An 18536-nucleotide genomic window follows, 5' to 3' on the forward strand; every position below is an offset into this window, starting at 1 on the left:
TGGCTACCAACATGGGCTCCTGGCTGGGGGATTTGGGTGCTTTAGCTCCCCTTTGCCTGGTAGGAATGTGAGCTAGCTGAGTCCTGCCAGGCTGGCCCCACAACAGAGCACCTCCAGCTCACAATTCCACACTGGACCCATTCACAGAGCTCAGTGGTAGGGTTAGGGTTTCAGGGTTAGGGTTAGGGTTAGGGTCAGGGTTACAGAAGTGGTTATAGGGAGTCTGCGACCATCAAATCAGCAAGTAGGGGAAAAAGACTGGGGTGGAGGTCAAGGTCAAATACTTGGGTCCTTCAGAAAGGGTGAGATGGCCTGTGCCTGGAGGAATCCAGGAGGGCTTCCTGGAGGAGGCAGGCTTGAGCTGTGCCAGGAAGGATAGGGAGGGTCTGAGAGCAGGAGGTTCCTGATCAAGCCGCTGCTTCCTTCAGCTTCAAAACCTCTCACCAGGAGGAAGCACCTCTGAAGGACAGCTTTCTCCTTCTCATAAGTCCACTGGCAACATAATTACTGATTGTCAGGACAAGAATGGACCACGGTCCACCCATGCATTTTATAAATGAGGAACCTGAGGCCCAGAGAGAGAAGAAAAAATCATCCTTTTCATTTGAACAAATGCACCCTTTGCATTAGAAATGGGTTTCTTCCAACACACCTGCACAACAGGTGTTATTCTCCACCATTTAACAGATGAGGGGTCTGAGGCCCAGAGGGGTTACAGGGCTAGTGGAGGTCACATGGGATCTGATAGAACCAGGACTCAAACCCGGGCTGGTCTGAGTCCACATCTAACACCCTTGGGTGAATGTTTCTGTCTTTGGTTCTGATTTTTCTGCAGCACAGAGAGAATAATTGGCAGTTGACGTCAAACAAACTTGTCAAATAATAGTATCTTCATCCTTGCTGATGATTTTCCTGGTCCCACTTAATATTTGTAGCAGTCACTTCCTAATGATTAAAGAGTATCATTGTCCAGTTCAAAGCCCCCTCCTGCATAGCTTCCACGAGCCCCAGCAGCAAGAATGGGAGTGCCCTGCTTGTGAGTGACTGGCTGCCCCTTGGTGGGGAACTGGATACTACCTGCAGTATCCTGTGTAACTCTGGCCACTGGTGTCCTCACCCCAGCTGGCCTCCAGCACTGGGGGAGGCCCGCTGCCAGCTCCTTACGTGACGCTGTAACCCTCTCCACAACCTCTGACATCAGGAACCTCCCAGGGCATGGCTGCTTCTGCTCCTTCTAAAATGCCCCTCTCTTAGCAAAGCCTGGATGGATACTGTAATGGGGACCACTCACTCGCCACCCAAATTCAATCTCCCCTGACAGAAAAACAGCCAGGTCACCATCCAGACCAGGTGTGTCTGCACACTATGCCCCACGGGCCAGATCAGACCACTGCCTATTTTTGAATGGCCCATGATCTAAAAATGGTATTTACATTTCTAAGTGGTTGAAAAAAGAAAAAATATTCATGACACATGAAAATTACATGAAATTCAAATTTTAGTGTCCATGAATAAAGTTTTATTGGGATATAGCCATGCCCATCCACTTGCATATTGCCTATGGCTGCTTTCAAGATACAAGGGCAGAGTCGGGTACTTGCAACACAGAGAATACGGCTCTCAAAGCTGAAAACATTTCCTATCTGGACCTTTACAGAAAACATTTGCTGACCCCAGATCAGGATTCCATTTCCCAGCCCCCCTTGCAGCTGGGTGGGCCCATGTGCTAAACTGTCACCAGTGAAGTGGAATGGAAGTGATGTAAGATATCGGGGTGCCCCCTCCATGCTCTCTTCCACCTCTGGCTAGAGCCAGGCATGGCAGCCCCTGCCACCGAGACCACAAGAAGGCTCTCAGGGATGGTGGGGCAGTGGGTCAGAGCACCCCAGTCCCTGAATGACTGGGTCAGAGCTGCCCTGCCAACCTGGGCCATTCACCTTACACTGTAAGGTAAGAAAGGAAGGAACTTCAATCCTTTATGCCGCTGCATTATCATGATAGAGCAGCCCGTCCTCACCCTGACCAGTACGGATGTTTATCTCCAGCTGAGCACTGTCTCCAGAGACCTTTACTTAAAAGTCCCAGTCATTTTAGGATATTGTCCTTGTGCAGGAGGAGATGCACACCATAGATGGGGTTGCGCCCCTCCTCGAATCATCAGTACCCTGTAAACCTGATAAAAGAATTGTTCATCTTAGAGTTCTCCTGCTTACAAGGAAAAGAGGGGCACTAGCTCAATAAGAGAGACTCAAGGAGAGAGACTAGTTCAGTATGAAGCAGGTCCTCAGCAGGATCCCAAAACAGAAGGCCAGGAGCAACCAAGCTCCATGGGAACCAGCATTGTGAGTCACCCCTCCAAGACCAGGGGTCTCTCTCATCGCATCCACGCAACTCTCTGCCCTCCTTCTTGGCTGGCCAGCTCCCTCCAGCCACTCACAGCTGGTGACCATGATTGGCCCCCCGTCCTAACTGTAGCTCATCAGCTCTTCCCCCTCCCAGGCTCAGCCTCTTTCTGACACCTCCGCCAGTTAGGAGTCAAATGGGCCCATCTTAGGCTTTTGAGCCATAAAACCCAAAAGCATATAGTGTGGGGAAGCCTTTGCTTCAAGTGCCCACCTTGGATCAACCAGCTGAGGTCTGGAGGATACAGACACGTGACATAAACACAGCTGCTACCCATGCAGCATGCACTGGGGGACAGAGGGTTCCCTTAGCCAGGAAATCGACCCCTCTAAGGGGCTGAGGAGTTCCATGACTAAGGGCTTGGACTTGGGGCTAGGATGCCGGGTTCAGCTCCACCTCCTTCTTAGGCGACCATGAGCAAGTTTAGCACATTCATTTTCGCTTCTACGAAATAGGAAACATAACTAAATTACCTGCCTCATAGGGTTGTCAAGAGGATAAAATAAATTAATCCATGTAAAGCACTTAGAACAGTACCTCCTGACACACAGTGAGCTTACAGGGAAGGTGAGTGATTGGAATTATTATTAACATTATCTCTAAAACAAGAAGGAAATAATAAGTCAAGGCTCTATTCCTTTGCTGTAAAACATCTCAATGTTTGCTCAGTGAATGATTCAAGTCAGCTTGAGAAAAGCACAATGATTGGGCCACAGGTGCACCTTCCTAAGGAGCCCAGGGTACATGGCTGCCGTCTACTGAGGACTCACTCACTCACTCTATGCCCATCCTGTGCTCGGCCCTCTACACGCATTAGCCCACTTGCTGGATGACATTCCAAGAGGGTCAATAAGTTGTCCAAATGCACACACTTCAGGCTTAATTCCACTCACTATGTATTTCCATCAGCATGGATAACCCAAAGGGTCCACTGCAGGCCAACTGCTGAGTCCTGCCCATTTGGAGATAAGCCTGCTAAAGACAGAGAAAGGGGTTCCAGGAGCAAGGAGATGGAAGGTAGAGTGATGTGGACAAAATGTGAGGAGGCCCAGAATTGGGAAAGGAAATGCAGCACCATCTTGGGGAAAGCGCATCGGGTTTGGGGCAGGGGGAGTAGGGGACATGGCTATGTGCATGGTCCAACCTCCCCCATCAAGCTATCCAAATGCATGCAGCAGAGTCCCCAGTTAGTAAACAGAGCCCTGGCCTGGAGCAAAGTCAGCAGCCCTGGTCGCCTGTCCCAGCTCTGCCTCCCTGTCTCTGTGTGACCTTGATAGTGAGGCCCCTCTCCCAGGCACAGTAGTCATACGTGGTAGACCAGATGACTCTAAGGCCCTCCTGACTCTGGTCCCACTATGGTGATTTTCTAGTTTCTGTTGTGTTCTTAGGGGCAAGCCCTGAGCACACACCACCCCATGACTTCCATCCCAACCTGGGATCATGGACTTTCACTCCAAAATTTATTGTGCGCTTAAGAGTCATGGGAAAAAAATACTACTATTATCCTCAAAACCCCAGCAGGTCTCTTAATGACTACTCTGCTAATTAGTAGCAGCTGTTAATGAAGTGTGCAGGTACAAGCCTAGCCTCGTCAATTAATCCATACATGCTCCTGGGCTGCAGTAATATTTAAAGGAGAAATCAATACCTGGCAGCTGGGCCTGGGGAGGTCGGTCCAGGTGGGCAGGGAAGTTGTAGCATTTCAAGGAATTTGTAACTAAAATAGCTTACGCCTAGAGCACAGTGCAGGGGAGCAGAAACCAGGACAGCCCTTAAGGGGCACAGGGATCCAGGAATGCCTGCAGAGTTGGGGGCAGAAGGGACTGGGTGGGCAGGGAGAGCTGGCACCTGCTCCCTCCATGGGCAGGTAGAGAGCTCCAGCCAGGCCAGCAGGGGTGTACAGAGGTAACCTCCCTCTCCAATTCATCATATCACAAAATCCACTTATTCCTGCGGGGTGTGGAGGCTAGGGGGCCTACTATTACCTCCTCTCGGCAGATGTAGGGATCAAGTCTCACTCCAAGCGAGACACCATCTTGTCCGAAGTTGCAAAGCAAGTGAGAGTAACAATCGCTTTTGTGACCTATGCTGTGCCAAACACCCTACACGCATCATCTCATTTGATCCTTACATGTCTGTGAGAGAAGAACGACTATACCGCTGCTTTGGAGATGTAAGTACTGCAGCTTTGAGAAGTTAGAGCACTCCCTAACAAGGCTGGTCATTGGCAAAGCGGGTGTTCAAACCCAGGCAGCCTGACTTCAGAGCTCATACACTTAGCACACGTGCGCTCCTGAGCAGCAAGAAGCCTTCAACCCTATAGAACAAGATCCAAACTCCTTTGCATGATTTACAACATCTTGAACTCTGGCCCTCTGTATTAGTTTCCTATTGCTGCTATAACAAAGTACCACATACCTACTGGCTTAACACAACATAAATCTACTATCTTGCAGTCCTGGAGGTCAGAAGTCTGTAACGATTTTCACTGTGTTAAAGTCAAAGTGTTGGTGAGACTACATTCCTTCTGGAGGCTCTTACGGGAGAATCTGTACTCTTGCCTTTTTCAGCATCTAGAGGCTGCTTGCATTCCTTGGTTAATGGCTTCTTCCTCCCAGTCGAAGCCAACAATCCAGTCACTCCAACCTCTGCTTCCATCACCACATCTCCCTCTCCGACTCTCTTCTTCTGCCCCTCTCTTATAAAGACCCTGTGTTTACATGAGGCCCACTGAAATAATCCAAGATAATTTCCTGAATAATCCTGGATAATAGAGTCCCTTTTGCTATGTGAGGTAACATAGTCATAGGTTCCAGAGATTAGGACGTGGACATTTTTGGGGGTATATTAGTCTGTATACCATACCATCTCACCGTCTACTCTTTCCCCTAGTGCCACCCGTGTTCTACCCTCCTCAAACACCTGTATCAGTCAGCATCCAGTCAGAAAGACAAGACCATTCTTGGTATTTCAAACAGAGGGAATTTAATATTCCACAGGTGATGGAAGAGCTGAAATGCCAAACAGGGGCTGTTGAAGCAGCCTAGAAATCAGCAAGAAGCCTTTTCTCACCTTCCCCACTCCACTCACACAGCCACACGCAGTCAAGGTCAGTGGCACCCTCCTCCAAGCTACAGTGATCTACGTGCCAACGAAATGGCTGAGATCCCTAAGCCTCTGTCTGATCCATGGCATGTCCCAAGCACTAAGCCCAGAGCCTTGCACAGAACAGGCGCTCAGAGAAAGTCACCTGGGCCAGGGCTCCTCTCTCCACACCAGAGGTGAGAGCACAGCCACAGCCCAGGGCTCCCCAGAAGAGGTCATAGTGTAGGTGAGGCAGGCAAATAAAATGCAGCCGCTCAACAGCTGACTGTCAGCCCCTGAAACCAGAGACTCAGTGTTGAGTGCACTTTGCTGCCAATCACAGGCTCAGGCAACATGGGTCTTACCTTTTCGGAGAAAGCGTTGAGGGCAGAGAGATCACTCCTCTTTGGGAAGAGACCTTGGGCCAGGGCGTGGGGCACATGCTCCGGAGGGCCTGGCAGGAACCTGTGATCCACAGGCTGCTTGAGGGGAGTCCCGAGCTTGCTTTCAGCTAAGCCATCGAGTCCGCCTTCTTCCCCTATAAGAGACAAGGGAAGGCACCATGATTATAATCCTGGGTTAATAACCTTTCCCTGAGTGGATGTTATTCCATGGCTCCTCTTCCCCAGCTGCTCATCCTAAGATGTCTGAGAAAGGGGAAAGGAGGAGGTTGAAAGAATATGGCAGGGAGGAAGAAGGAAAGGGAGGGGCAGGAGCCAGGAACCAGCCTTTCCCAGTGAGCCTGGGTCAGGGCCGGAGGGGGACATGTACTCTACAATACGTAACTTGCCCTCACATCCACCCAGCGGTGCAAGCATCCCCCTCCCCGGCCTGGGGATGATGCCTTACTCCAGGGACCCCTATCCTGGTGAACGACACCACGCGCTAGCACCTCCAGCAGCTAGCAGACTACACCCCTGGGGGTGGCAGGGAGACGGGCGGGGTCGGGGGCGGGGGGGGCTCCGAGCCTCACTTCTCTCCCTAGGGCTCCTCCTTGCACACTGGTCAGTCTCCAGGCCCTGGCCAGTCTACCTGTCCTCCATCCTGTCCTCAGTGCCACAGCCTTGATCAGTCTCCTGCCATTCCCTCTGCTGGCTTCCTCCGTCGGCCTCCTAACTAGTGTCCCTGCCTCCAGCCTCACCCCTAATCTATTCTTTACATGCTGCCAGGACTGTCTTTTCTGAAATAGAGCTGGTCATGTCACTCCCTTACCTAAACGCATCACTTCCCGCCACGTCCAGGGGATTCAAGGCCTTCACAGCCTGGCTCCCTCACCCCTCCCCTCCCACCTCCTTCCCTTCTCCCTCAGATGACCCTCCAGGAAACTACCTGTAGGTTCTCTCTCTCTCTCTCTCTCTCTCTCTCTCTCTCTCTCTCACACACACACACACACACACACACACACACACACACACACGACCTATTTACACTTGCTGCTCTCTGTGCCTGGAATTCTCTCCTTCCCCCACCCTGGGAATAAGCTCACCAAATTAGGAATCTTTAAAATCCTATTCCAAATCTTGAGTCTTTGGAATCACCTTCAGGAGTCACCTCAGATCTGAAGATTCCCCTGTGCTGTCCCCACCCCGACGCCAGCCCCTCCTGCTGCCCCTGTCCTGCTTCTCCACGTGGTCTGTACCTGGTCCCGTCCATATCAGCTGCACCACCTCCAGGTCTGGCATTTGGGGAAAGATGGGCAAGGCAATCCCCTGAGAGTGCCCACAGGCATGGCAGGAGCAGGAACTGGGCTAGGGCAGTGGATGTTCATTCATAACCACTGATGTTCCACTACATGTTCTATCAGGACCTTCCTTCCTTTACCATCCCTGGTCTCATGGGGACCCGAGTAACAGAGAGAAGACAGAAACCAGTCTGGCTGCTCACTGAAGATTAGGAAATGTTACTGACGTCATGATACCTACCAACACCGTGGGAAAACGATATACCCCTTTTCAATGCTATTTCGAAGGATTTCATTTGAACCAAGCCTGTGGATTAGTCAAAAACCCCTTCTCCCTTTGTGCCATTCAGTTCAGCCATGCCATCACCATAACAGTCAGCACCCCATGACAAGCCAGGGTCACCGGGGGAGATGAGAGGAGTCAGCCTGCCAGTGTAGCCCTTAGCATAACTTCAGGATCTATCGTCTCCTTGGAAGCTTTGAGCATCCTATAATATTCACCACTCAACCATGAGCATCACAAGATCCCAGATGCATTTGGGCTTGGCTGATTCACTCAACATCTTGCCACTTCAACGTGCCCCATGTCAAGTGATCCAAGAATCATCAACCCAACTGCCACTCATTCAATGATTCTTCAAATATGCATTGAAAGCCTAACAGTTACAGCAGTCCTTAAAGGGCTGGGGGTACAGGAGCAAAACAAACAGCTGGTCCGTGCCCTCACAGAGCTAGGACTGTAGTGTGGGGAGCCAAAAACAAAGTACTAGTCAACGTGGGGAAGACAGAGAGATGTGCTCTGGAGAACAAAAAGGCAGAGAAGGCAACAGGAAGGCTTTCTTATTTTGCAAGAAGAAAGGGCAGATTATTCCAAGAACAAGCAAATGGCAGTTTCCCCCATACTTAAGAGTTGAGAAAAAGTAAAATAATAAGGACCAGAGACCTGTGTTAACAGTGTCCAGTCCTGGAGAGTAAGGGAGAAGGAAATATCACCCCAAGACTGCTGTTCTGTACATGGAGACCCCAGGATAGGGCACCTCCAGCTCTCACAACATAGTGGTCCGAACAGGCCTCCCCCAGAGCGTGCACAGAAGCACCATCCTGCCCGGCATGCTCGCCCTCATGCACCCTCCATACAGGCTTCTTTCTCCTCCTCCTCATCCCTCCCAAGCTCTGTGCATCTGTGCCTTTACTCAAGCTGTTCCCTGCCCCTGCACTGACCTTCCTCCCTTCTCCAAATGCCGGCCCACTCCAGGCTCAACTCAGCGCCATCCCATGAAACTTCTCTGGTCACGCCTCTCGCTCCTCTGAGTCCCCAGACTACGGTGCACTGGTCCCTCCTCTGTAGCAAAGCTATTTGTGAACACGCACCAGGCTCCCCCGCCCCGGGTCCACACACGCTTAGGACAGTGCATGCAGAGGAGGGAGAAGGGGACAGCGTGCAGGGAGGCCCACACCCCACCAGGAACACCGTCTCAGCTCACCCTCACGCCGGCAGCACAGGACACGCAAGTACACGGCCACGGCGCAGCGGCCAGCAGCCATCTGTCCATGTCACACTTGAGTAAGAGGCTGAGCTAAGGGCAAACGGAGCTCCGACTGACTGCGGACCTTCTTCCACTCTCCCATGCTCCCTGATCCCAGGAAGCACTCAACAAATATCTGACGGGTGAGCGAGTGTCTGAACAAAGGAACATCTGCCCTGTCCCCTCCCCAGTCCCAATACCCTCCTCTGCCTCCCCCTAGACACACAGGCCACGCTGGGCTTTGAGTCTCCAGGAAGAGAAGCTCTTCTGGTGCCTTGAGCAGCATCGTATCTTGAGGGAGGGCCTTTTACCAACCGCCGAGCTGGCTTCTTAACTCTGTCTCCTAGAGAACTTTCTAGACTGTTCCTCCAACATTGAAAACGGGAGCCTTGTTTTTATGAGGTTCTAAGGCTATACTCAGTGAGAGCCTGGAATCAGCAAGCATCAGACTCAAAAGCCCTTCCAGGTCTAACGGGCCAGCCATTTGCTCTCGTGAAGGGAGGGGACTCAATCCCAAATACACAGCCAGCAGACAGACGTGACCGGGCCACCCTGCTCCCAGCCTCGCACTCCTCCAGCCACGCCTGTGAACAGCTTCCCCCTCTCACCTCCAGAGCTGCTGGGTACACGGTGAGGGAAACTACACTGTCTTCCTGACCCTGTCCTATGGCTGCGAGGAAGCGGGCGTTGTCTGCGGATCACACGGAAGGTATGGATGCGCAATGTTCATTTGCCGGTTAATACGAGGGAGCTTTTGTCACGCAGCCCAGGGCAGGCAGGTGGGGATGCTCCCTGAGCATAATCAGACCAGGGCTGTCATTTCACAAGATACGGGGTCACGCTCATGTTAATAGGAGGCACACACATTTCTCACCTATCTGAAGGGGAGCTTGAGAAGGGAATTAATTCTCACAGTGGTGAGGCGTGTTTGATTGCTGCTGGTTCAGAGGAAACCAGCCCCAGCCTGGGGTGAGAGCCTCCCCGCTCCTTCCCACGCTCCTCTTTCCCTCACCCCTCCTCAGAGCAGGGCTCAGCCCTCCCTCTGCAGAGCCAGCAGAAAATGGGCAGAGAAAGCCACCACGGTCGGGGGATGGAAGAGACAGCAAAATGCAGGGGTAGGAGGAGAGGAGGGAGGAGTGACAGGGGACCGCCCCCCACAAAGACTTGGGAGCATCCACATGCCATATGCAGATCAAGGGAACACGGCTCCACCCTCTCCTACACCCTTCTTCCCGACACCCTTCAGTCCAGAGCCCATCAAACTGTCATCCCCGTCAGAAGTCTTACTTTATTTGGGCATGGTGGCAGAGGTTGGATTTGGGGCAGGAAGGGGTGACTTTTCGCTGCCACCTCTCGCTCATGGGGATTGAGGCCACCTCGGTGGGAGATACTGGGTGATGATGAGCGCTTCCTGCAGACAACTAGGAATAATACCCCCACCCCTAGCCCAAACTCCACCCCCTCCAGAGGCCCTTAGAGACGAGCCACATGAAACAGGAGCGAAATGGACCGGCCTCATGGGTTCCAGCACTAGTCTGCTGCAGAATTAGCAGATCTAGGTCAAGGCAACGTTGGAGGGAAGAAACCTTGTGAAAACGTACCACTCCACCGCCACCCCCAGAGGCAGAGCCGGCGCTGTGCCCCAACCCTGCACAGACTGTGGAGGGCAGCAGAGGAGGGGCAGGGAGGCTTAGGTCTGTTTCCAGGGCCCTGATCTCCAGTGCCCGCTGCCAAACTCATCTGGGCCCTCCTGGTCCCAATAGCGCATTAATACAAAAATTCCAATGTAAGCTGACCTCCCTTAATATCGCCCATCTCAACTCCATCCAAACCAGAAACCCCTGACTCAGGGGCTCCTCCCTCCTGCTCACCCCTCACCCACCCCCCATTTAACGCGTCCACTCATTTAATATCGGGAACCTACTCGGCTGGGCGCTGTTCTCAGTGTTGGATATTACCCAAGCCAGAATGGCCCCTGCCCCCTGATGCTCCCAGTCCCACGAGGGTTCCCAATATGGGACCTGGCAGTGACCACACAGTGGTAAAGTGCTCTGATGAGGGAAAGGCAGAGCACTGCAAGTGTTTAGGAGACAGAAGGAGGGTGCCTCAGGTGGAGGTGGGAGAAGGGAGAAGAGTCTTCCAGGCAGAGGGGAGGGCATCGGCCAGATCCTGACGGTCAGAGGAGCTGAAAGTTTGGTGTGCTCGGTGGTTAGCATTGGAGGTGGGAGTCACAGGGAACAGGTGGCAGCCAGCTAAGATATCCAGCCTCCTAAGCCACTCTAAGGAGTTTGGAATTTATCCCAAGAGCAGCGTAGAGTCTTCCAAGGCAAAGGCAGAATCAGATGTGTAATTGAGGGGCACTTCTCTGGTGGTGGAGGAGAGCAGAGATTAGCGGGGCCACACAGAGGGGGCCAGATCAGGTCTAAGGTGTTGTCACAGGTGGAGGCAGAGATGGGAGCACGGAGGAGAAGATGGTGAACACAGAGAAGGGGCCCTGAGAAGGTAGAACCTATAGCATGTGGTCTTGATTGGCAGAAAAGAGAAGAATGGCAGAAAAGAGGAGTCAGAGACGCTTGCTGATAGTTTCTGAGCACGTACTGTGCCAGCCACTGTGATAAGCCCTCATCACCTAATCATTACCATCTCATCTCATCCTACAACAGCTCTGTGAAGCAGATACTGCTATTATCCCCATTTTACACCTGTGGAAACTGAGGCTTGGGGAGATTATCCTCTCTGACTTACCCTAAGTCAAAGAGCTAGCAAGTAGGAGGACCAGGATGATTCAAGGTTTGGGGGCAACCAGGTGGATGTGGGTGCTTTTGCCCTGAGAGGGGCGCCAGAGGAGGAGGAATGGATCTGGAGAGGCAACAAGGGGTCAGCGATGGCATGTAGTTTGAGGACCTGGAGGACATCAAGGTGCTGGTGTCTGGCGGGCAGTGGAATGTGTGGGTCTGAAGGTCAAGGGTGTGAGATATGGATTTGGGAGCCTCTGTTTAGAGAAACAAAGCCACAGGAATGGAGGAGGTCTTCCATGGCCCATGTGTCACGGAAGGAAGTCAAGGACAGAGCCCTGGGAACACAGACATGTGTGAGGTAGGCAGAGCAGGACTGGGGAGGAAAGAGTTAGCAGCAGACCATTCTCAACCTTGACTGGGGAAGAAAAAAAGATGACCCGGTCATATGCCCTCATAATCACTAATGACAGAGCCCCTGGCAAACACACTAATGATATTGGCTAGCAGAAGAGTTCTTATCTATGGAATGCTTTTAGCAAGATGTACCCTATCTGTCTAGCACTGCTTATGGTAAACAAACCTGGATCTTATGGATTTATGGGGTATGGCTCCTGGGAAATGTGCGAACTATGTAACTATCAGAGAATAAAATGGAGATACTGCGTGACCAAGATAGCTCCCTTTTTAGTAAGGGATACCTCACATGTATCACAGATAGACCCCTTTTGATAAATCCGAGCCAGGGCACTTCCGAATGTGGCAAAAAAAAAAAGGTCCTGGGGAGCAGTACTGGTGGTTCTAGACCTCATGCTTTACCTGTGCCTCACAATTATTTGTATCCTTGCAATTATTAGTAGAGCTTAATACTGGGTAAGAACTCTGGTTCTTAGGAAGCTGATTTTTCAGTCTGACCCATTGTATTTTGTCTCAAGGACAGAAACTTGCTAAACTTGGCCATGATCTTTTGAATTTTCTGCCCAGCCCCAGGACTGAGCCAGGCTTGAGAAGTGACTATTTGATCTTGCCAAGGAATGAGCACCTGGGGATGGGAGAGAAGCCATGAAAGACTTTCTATGCCAGGCTAAAGTGGCATTTTGTCCAAACAGAGGCAGCAAGACACTACTGAAGGCCTGAATGTAGGGGAATGACAAGGTCAGACTCAAACTCTGGAAAGGCCCCTCGGTCACTGCAGACACCGCATGGGAGGAAGCAAGCTTGGGGGCAGAGAGCCCAGATAAGGGGCTCAGCCAGGAGAAAAATCACAGGGCCTTGGACAGGTCAGTGGCAATGGGAATGAAGAGCAACTGGTGAATTTAAGACCTATTTAGGAATTCGTGTACGGGACTTGGAAATCGATTGGGTCTTTGGCAAGGGGCCATGAGGAAAGGGGAGCTGAGGTTTCTCACTTGGGTAACTGGGCGGCTAATGGTGCCAGGGACAGAGATGGGGAGCATGGGGACAGGCAGGCTTGGAGAAGATGAGAGGTCCTGCTTTGAACGTTTCAAGTATCTTTGGAAAATCATCACAGAGGTAGTTGGATAATGTGGCTCTGAAACTCAAGAGCAATGACTGGGCTGGAGACAGAAGGTGGACCCCAGGTGGTAGCCGATGCCTTGAGCCAGATGAGATTTCAAAAGAAATGCAAATGGTGAAGAGTGAACAGGCTCAAGCCAAGGACCACCAATGATTGCAAAATGTGGTCCAAACACCACATGCATCAGATGGCCAGGAGGGTTTGCAAAATGCAGATTCCTGAGCCTGCATGAAAAGTACAAAATCAAAATGTGTGGAGTGTAGGCTATTCTCTCAGTAAGTTTGGCTGTGACTAGAGACCAGGAGGAGAAGACAGAGCTGAGAGTGGGGAGGGGTGGATGAAGCAGAAGAACCCCATTGTGAATATGGAGAAGACACAAACATACCTAAACGCTGATGGAATAGTTCAGTAAAGGGAGAGCATGAAGATAGAGCAATGAGGGGCCCTTAAGACAGCAGCAAGTGGTGGCATTAGCCTTGGTTGAAAAAGGTCTGGAGAACAAAGACAGGATGGTGGACAGTGTCTGAAAATTTAATTGGCACTGCCAACGGACATCTTCTATTTTCTCTGCAAAGCAGGACATGGGATTAACTGCAAAGAGAGAGTGAGGTGGAGGTGATAGCAGAGATTTGTGGAGAGAAAAAAGCAATAGAAGCGAGGCAATACTAATGATGTCCACGGTTCTGATAGTGAGTATACTTCGGCTTAAAATGTATTATGCAGTTGAGATGATTTTGTCCAGATCAATAGAGCCTAACCAGGGAAATGTTCTACCTTCTACAATCACCATACTTGTGAGCTTCTAAGTCACATAAAGTAATAGAGCCCACAGTGAATAGACTTTTGCTTCTCCGGTTAGCTCCTAGGAGGGGCCGGATGCGTGACACCACCCCTGATCCAGCAGTCTTAGGAGAGCGGCCAGAGGAGGACTCGCCGCTCCGGAGCACAGGAGTAGGGGTGCTGCTTCTGTGCTCAGCCCTAGTCACTCAGAAATGCTTCAGAGAGACAACTCACAACCTCCGCAGTTCCAGAAAGCCAAGTCACTGCAAACGGGGATCATCCCAGCCAAATCCTGATGCGCAGAGGATCATGGCAATGGCATCTACCGTAAGTCACGCCCGCTGTGGGGAGAAAAGCCCAGATGGTACAACACCCAACTACGGGTCCAGAGGTGGAAGATTCGGAGGAGAAGCAACTTCTGGCACATCCTTGCCCACTCTGTTCACAACTTCCAAATAGAGAGCTCACTTTTTCCTTCTCAAGTGCCCGGGGCTGCATGGTTAATTTCAGCAAAGCCTGCACAGGACCTTAGGCGAATTAAAATGGCTCTGTGGAAATCACTCAAGTGAACCCATTAGCCAATCAGCAGCACCAGTGTAGGGGTTCCATGGAGACTGGAGGTTCCAGTGGGTTCCATGCGGCCTGGAGCAGTGTGGTCACTGAGTCTGGCAGCCGGTCTCCCCTTCCTTATGCTCAGAGCCTCCTAAGGAGCTGTTTAATGGAAAGGCCTGCCCCACCCCAAACTCATCTATCAGAATCTCTGGTGTGGAGCCCATCGGTTACACTGATAACCTCCCAACCTTGAGAACCCTGGGCCAGGGCCTGACCCAGACCTGCAAACCAGACACGCAGAGTCATCAGCACCCAGGCTCGACAGACTCCAGGATGCTGACTCACAGCTCCCAAGGATGAGGACCAAAACCCAAGCGCCAGTGTATTCATTTGCAGATGGCTCTGCTGTCTGACCAGCACATTCTCTCCCCAAGGACCGGCAACAGAGGGGAGCCAGTGGCACCAGGCTCTGCTAAGTTCTTCTTCATGACAGAGGTCCGGTGCAGCCATCCTGGGCCCTCCAACGTGTGCCCCGGGGACACCCTATCTCCTCTGTTCCTATGGGTTGATAAGGCTCCTTTCTGGAAGCACCACCTTCACACACATGCAGTCAGTAATTTCCAAGCTTTCTTAGCCCACTGCCTCTTGAAAGGGAATCTGTGTCTTTGCTTTGCTCCATTTTATGGGTTAATGTCTTGGTTGAGTGGTCAGAGGGCCATTGTATCCCCCCACATTCAAATTCTTGGGAACACTTCACATTTTTAGGGTACTGCCTCATCCCCCTTCACAGGTAAGGGAACTGAGGCCACCCGAGGTAGGTGTCAAATCCAGCCAGCCACATCGAGGCCACATGGCTTCCTCCTGGGAAAGGTTGAGCTCGGTGGTAGTGGAGACAGCCAAGTGGGGAGAGGCTGGAGCCATACTGAGGAGAGCAAGGAGGCCAGGCTTCTAGCTTGGAGGCCGGGCGGGTGGAGTGATACTAAGGAGACGGATGGTAGGAGGGTGTTCAGGTGACTGGGTGGTAGTGAGGAGGGCTGTGCTGTCCCTGGGTCAGCCGGACAATCAACACATTTCCCGAGGACCTTGCTAGGTGCTGCAAGAGGGGCGTGGATGGGGACAGGAATGGACGTGTGCCCGTTCTGACAAAGCTTTCAGACTATAACAGGCTTATGATTAACCCTGTTATAATTACCTGTTTTGTACCTGTTCTGGTGAGCATTCATCTGGGCTGTTCTTCTAGGACCATAAGGAGCTCACAGCTGACTAGGTAGTCTGCCTGCAGCTCAGACATCCCTGTTGAGGGACCCACCCTGCCAGTATCAAGTAAACTATCAATCAAGACTCTGAGTTTCAGCATAAATCAGCTTAATCCAAAAAGAGAATGTGAGACTCAGATAGCAGAGAAGTCTACAAACAGTGTTCTGGCTTCAGATCCAGCTGGATCCAGAAGCTCAAGCCACACCCTCTGGACCTCTGCTCTCTCGCTCTTTGGTTCTCTCTCTGGTCTGTCTCTAGGCTTGGTTTTCCTCTGAGCTGTGTTCACTCTCAGGCACACTCTCTCTACATGCGGGATTCCAAAAGCTCCAGGTTGACAGCATCACAGCCCCAAATCCAGAAAGAGAGAGCTCTCCTCTCCACAACTCCACAAGAGTGCCAGCATTGGACTAACTTTGCCCTGGACCAATTACAGTGCCAGGGAGAACCTGATGCACTGATTTGCCAGGCCTGGGTCACATGCACACTCTGGAGTTATCACATCCATCCACATGGACTCAGAGTGGGGATGGAGTAGATTTCCAAGGAAAAGAGTGTTCTATTGCCAGAAGGAGATGAATACTGGGCAGACAACAGATGCCTACTATTGTAATGAGCAGAGCTCCCTGTCTGGACCAACGGGAGGCAGTGAGGACCAGAGGCCTTCTGGGTCCAGGCCACACCCCAGGAGCAATAGCCCATTCTCCTTCTTATGGCTGAAGCTGCTTTGCTAGCACCTGCAGGGTGCACTCTCCCCGCCAACAGAAGAGACCCCCAAAGGTTTTAGGGGTTGCTGTTTTGGGGAGAAGAAAACATGGAAAGAGGAGAAAGATGGGAGAGAGCCACTCCCAGGGCTCTTAGTCCTATTAACAGTTATAGCAAGAAGGAGCTGAGTTTGCCAGACGTGGTCACAATCAGAAAGAGCCACAGGTGGGTGTTCTGGGGCAAAGGAGAAAGGGGGTTGTGAGAAAGCAGGTCTGTAGGGAGCAGGACACAAATGGAAGGGAAAGAGGAACCTTGGAGGAAGACAGAGAAGTGAGGCTGGGCTACGGCTGTGGCCCTTTCAGAATGATGAAAACAGAAAACTGTTCATAGACCTCACTGCTGCAGAGGAGGGAACCACATGTCTCGGGTTTAGCCCCTGACTTTTAATAAACTTCCTTCCTGGCTAATTAACAGCAGAGTACAGGATGGGGAAAGAGACTGACAGCTAGAAAAAGCCAGGTTAGTGCTGTGACAGCTCAGACTTCCCTCGGGGCCAGCGAGGGCCCTCCTCCACGAAGCCTGCCCTGCACACACACTCTCCCCCAGCTCTCGGGAGCCTCCCTCCTCTCAGCTCCTAAGCCCACCCTATCTCATCTACTGTTCCTGTGGTTCATGGAAGATGATCTTGTCTCCTCGACTGCATCTTATACCAGTTCACAACACTGCATACATAGGTCAGAATCACCTAGGGCACATGTTAAAAAATGCAGACTCCGGGCCTATCTCGAAGATTCTGATTTGGAAGTCTGAGGGGGTCCCAGGCATCTGTGTTCTCGACAGGCTCCTTGGGGAATCCTGAAGCAGAGCTGACTTGGAGAACCACAGTCAGAAATACAAGGGTTGCTAAAGCTGAGAGGGAGCTTCTCCTCCAAGAAATGAGAGCAACCTACTAGAACAACTTTGATCTGAAGGCCCAGTCCAGGACATGCTGCTTGTCCTTGTAAATAAAACTTTATTGAAACATGGCCAGAACCATTCATTCACATCTTGCCTATGGCTGCTTTCAGGTCTTGGCAGAGTTGAGTCCTTGTGGCAGAAACCATATGGCCCAGAAAGCCAAAAATAGTCACTGTCTAGCCCTTTCTGGGGAAAGTCTGCCAGCCCCTGAATTAGAAGGCAATCTCTGAGCTCCAGAAATATGTCTCTTGGTCACAGATTTAGAGACAGAAAGGCCTGCTTCTTCCTCTCTTTGTCTAGTGGTCATGCCACCTCCACTGTTTGGACTGTGCAGTGGGCATCTGTTGTTCTACATACTCAGAATCCATTACCTCCTTCTGGAAACAACCTCTTACTTTGGGGAACCCCTTGCCCTGACTGGATGAAATATTAATACAACCGTCAGTCAAAACACCCTACCTTCTCCTTGGGCGTGTGACCCAAGCTGAGCCGATCCCATGCTCTCTCCCTGCAATTTGAACCTTGAGCTGAGAGGAGGACCACTGACAGCCTTTAGATCTCCTTCCACCCACCCATGGAGCCCAAAGAGACAGGCTGGGACCCTGCTCCCAGGTCCCCAGAGCTGCCCTGCTCTGCCCCATCAGGGCTGATTCTTCAGCCTTTTCTGTGGTTCTGTGGGTGGCCCTGACTCCTCCCAAATATTCCTTTTACCATAAGTTAGACGGCGTTTAAGCCATATGCTAATACCCAAAAAAGCCCACTTGATGCCACATGCGGGGGTTGGACTAGGCGATGGGGTATGGATCTGCCCATTTCACAGATGGACGCCTGGCCTCTAGAAAGGAAAGGGAACATGGGGACAAGACTCTAGGCCTTTGTCCTCTGTCCTCACATCTCCTCCTATCACAATGCTACCTACCCCTGCAATCAAAGTCAAGAGCATCAGACAGTGTCAATCCCAAAATCTTTTCAAGAAATTAATAAATACATAACAAGGAGCACTCCTCACACAGAGAGCAATAATGACAACTCCCCAGAAAGAACGAACCCCGACAAGAGCTGTGTGTGTGTGTCGTGTAATATCAGGAATCAAAGAGCGTCAAAAGATCAAGTGGGAGGAACATGAAGTATGAATGGGATGAAAGACACACTTCTACACACAGAATAATGACTCTAATGAGTTTCCTCACCAAAGTCCCGCATCATAAAGTACAAACGCCGAGAAGGGATTGAGGAGGGGAGCGGGGAGTGCAGGGGGAGGCTTGTGTGTCGAAACGAGATTAGCAGGTGGGTAGGGGAGGAAAAGGCAGAGCAGAAAGAAC

General features: G+C 51.4%; 1 protein-coding gene across 3 annotated transcripts in view; it reads right to left on the reverse strand.

The window, feature by feature from the left end:
• Positions 1–18536, reverse strand: part of RPS24 (ribosomal protein S24) — a 596901-nt gene that overhangs the window by 395987 nt on the left and 182378 nt on the right. For all 3 annotated transcript variants that reach the window (XR_014253619.1, XR_014253620.1, XR_014253621.1), the window contains exon 6: positions 5853–6025. The gene's annotated coding sequence lies outside the window, so the exon portion shown is untranslated. The remainder of the gene's footprint in view (positions 1–5852; positions 6026–18536) is intronic.

Source organism: Balaenoptera physalus, assembly GCF_965194825.1.
Source record: "Balaenoptera physalus genome assembly, chromosome: 14".
Lineage (NCBI taxonomy): Eukaryota > Metazoa > Chordata > Mammalia > Artiodactyla > Balaenopteridae > Balaenoptera > Balaenoptera physalus.